Below are 3585 nucleotides of genomic sequence, written 5' to 3'. Positions count from 1 at the left end.
TCTTGTAAATTAAAAAGTAATGCGTTACTTTACTAGTTACTTGAAAAAAGTAATCTGATTACGTAACTTGCGTTACTTGTAATATATTACCCCCAACACTGTATGTATGTATGTATTGTTTTATGGTGCCAGATTTCCTACACCTTCTACCTTATTTTGTTTATTCTCAGGTTAGGTCAAGTCAAATCTGTCCTATCTCATAAGCATCTGAGTTCATACTTACAAAACAGGTCACAGAAGACTTCTCCATGGTCTGTATTGGCTTAGCTATAAATCAGTGCCAGGGGAGTTAGATTTGTGTTATATAAATACAAGTCAGTTTATTTATTACAATTAGTAAGTAAGCAGTACAAATATTCTACAACTACTGTATATAAGTATTAAATAAACTATAAATATGAAAAAGTTATTTGCTCAAGGCAATATCAGCGATTGTTCTGGTGCTGGAGAGCTCTTCAGGTGGTCCCGAAGCAGCATCTGATTTAATCAGTGCACTTCAGTCTTTTATAGACAGCAGGTGGATCCCAATGTCTTGTGACATCATACTGGACATCCTCTAAGAAGTTATTTATAAAAGGCCACATTCACATTTTTCTTCTTTGGGATTCTTTGCACTGCTGTCTCGTACACTTCATCTGAAACACACCAGCTGAGGTAATGCCCACCTTCTTTTGTCTTCAACGCTCTTGCTAATACATGTGTCATCTGTATCTGTGCTCTTGCTTATACATGTTACAAACATTTTCTTAATAAATGCGTACAATAACAAGTGTGGTGTTTTCTATAAATAAAACAAATATAAATCAAAGACAATATATTAACTAAATGCATTAAACAAAGAGGCAGGGTAATTGTATTCTTATGCATATTACACAACAGTATGTATGTATTTGCTTGTTTGTGTGTGTGTGTGTGTGTGTGTATGTTCGTTCGTTCGTTTGCTTGTTTGTTGAGAGAACCTAAAATCTGAATGCATCAGGTTGCATTAAACTTTTCTCAACTATTTATTTATTTAGTTAGTTAGTTAGTTATTTAGTTAGTTCGTTATTTGGTTAGTTAGTGTGTGCTGATGCCTTTCTGAGGGATCAGACGTATTATTTTCACCTGGCAAATGATAAAATGGAGTGAACATTTTTTTCTCAAACACTTGACGAGCACTGAAGGAGGAATCCAAGCCAAAACTCTACCAGCCAACTCCAACACCCTTGGAACTGCATAACAATGTGCTAAAAACCTTTCAGATCACAGCAAGTGCAAAGCAACACCCTGGCAACCACATAACAATGTGCTAAAACCTTGCTGAATGCACAGCGACTGCATAGCAATGATGAAGCAACCGTTCTCAGTTCTATAGCATTATTATGGTGGTAAATGTCACTCACACTTCAGAAAATGTAAAAAATCAAGTTTGCATTCAAATCTAATATTTGCCCGCCAAATAATTATTTTAGATGTTGAATATGTTTTTGCCACTTGGTCAGTGAATTTAAAGAGAATATTAAACCAACATTGTTGGATTAAACCAACAGGATTTTTTCTACAGGTATTTAGTCATGGATTCTTTCATAAGATTGTGATTAATTCTAGCCTCCCACTCTGAGGGTTGCCTGGGCATCTTATTTGGGCAAATGAAAGTAGGATTAAACAGAAAAGGTTTTACTTTTAGAAGTATTTTATTTCACAGCCCGAGGATGCAGTGAAAACAAAGCGATCTATTTTTGGCCATAAGAGTCTCAATAACTTGTTCTTTGGTTCTCATTTAGTTGCATAAGTTTTACATCATGTGCCACCCACTGATAAGAAGATACTTTGGTTAGTTCACCAGGGAGGGAAGGGCAGGTCAAGTTAGTATAAATTGACACTCCAAAGACCCTGTGTGATATACACAGTACATTGTGTGCCCACTTTAACATTACCACCTACACTGAAAGCACAGGGTTCTTGAACTCGCTAACTGGGGCAATGATTGTTGAATTCACAGTGAGTTGAACTTATAAATCAGTTTAGCTTTGATTAAGGCTTTGAAATGAAAGACACTGTCAAGATACATGATGGTATATGAAAACTAGATAAATTAAACTTTGATAAGTGCACATTTTACCAGTCATGCTTTCTTTTTGCAAGGTTATATTAGAGAGCAGAAAAGATCATTTCAGTTTTTTATGGTGTTGGGAGTAAAACAGCAGTTTCCTCTCTTTCTAATGGTTGCAAAAATAACCAAATGGTCAGCGTTTCCATGTTGCACACTTTTGGGGCTTGAATGTGCCGTGCGAGCAACGGCCATTAAGATGAATAGGAATGCTAACAGTTTCGGGTATATTAGACATCCGTGGCTGGGACAATCACAGCCATCACACCCTGCTTCACAGCATGAAGAAGACAATACAAAGGTCCAGCAATAGCACACTAATGGGTAAGTCATTGTAGGCTATTGCTTTGCCTGAAATAATTTATTTGAGACAGCACTTTATTTCTACACAGCTTTTTATGTGGGCAATCGAGCAAAAGGTGCCTGTCAAAATGTACTTAGACACAAAAATGCTTTTACTGTCATTAAAGAAAACCACTTTATTATCGTACGAGAATGAACAGATAGAGGCAGATGCATTGGTCCTGATCTGAATATATAAATCATGGCGTTTATTCACACACGTGTCCCCGAGGAAACACTCAACATGAATACATCCGCATTCATATATCACGGTGGCAGGATGAATAAAATGGAAAAATATGCCCAATGCCAATAAATCACTGCTTAGTTTACTTTGCCCTGCCGGTTTGGAGAATTCACTGCCTTTCTGCTTGGAATTGAGAATGACCGTCCCAGCAACTCTCCAAAAGTGCTAGTTGGTGTGATGAAGAAAAGAGGCCAACATCTTGATGGATTTTATTCCTGCCAATGTTAAACCTTAAGTGTTAACCCTAGGATCTGACATCTTTATTAGTAAAATCATCCTTAACATTGAAACATCAGGTTGTTATGCCATGACTTTTTGACTGTTTGGTTAACATGCCATGACTTATGAGAAGTGATCATAAACAAAATATCAATTTGATACAATTGATCACACAACCACATAAATGCATAAATATTTTTAGTTTTATTGTATTTTTCTACATTTTTTTTGGAGTTAAACACACCCCAACAGAATCAAGATAACTATATTGGATAAAGAGTTTTAGTTATTATTATAAACTAAAAAAAATAATAAAAATATTGATGAAGAAAAAAGCTGTTGATTCAAAAACTATGTTGGGAACTTTACATAAACCTTAAATAAAAAAATAAGCTAAATCCAATGGTTGTAAAAAAAAAAGTAGTCAGTGAATGTGCACTCATTGGTGCATAAATTACATAAATATAATTTTGGGGTATGGATGTTGTAGCCTTGGATACAACACTTTTTTAAATGTTCTTTAGTTGTTGCATCAACTTTTCATAATAAATATGCATTAAAACGTCAATATGGCATTGGGTGCAGAACGTGATTGACTGAATAATGTCTGGCTGCTGATTTGCTTTGCTTATTAGTTAAATAATTCACCCTTTGAAGAAAAAAAAACTTTATTTATTCATGTATATAT

The sequence above is a fragment of the Sinocyclocheilus grahami genome, unplaced genomic scaffold (assembly GCF_001515645.1).
Source record: "Sinocyclocheilus grahami isolate Dianchi unplaced genomic scaffold, SAMN03320097.WGS_v1.1 scaffold102.1, whole genome shotgun sequence".
Taxonomy (NCBI): Eukaryota; Metazoa; Chordata; class Actinopteri; order Cypriniformes; family Cyprinidae; genus Sinocyclocheilus; species Sinocyclocheilus grahami.
This window is presented reverse-complemented; position numbering follows the sequence as displayed.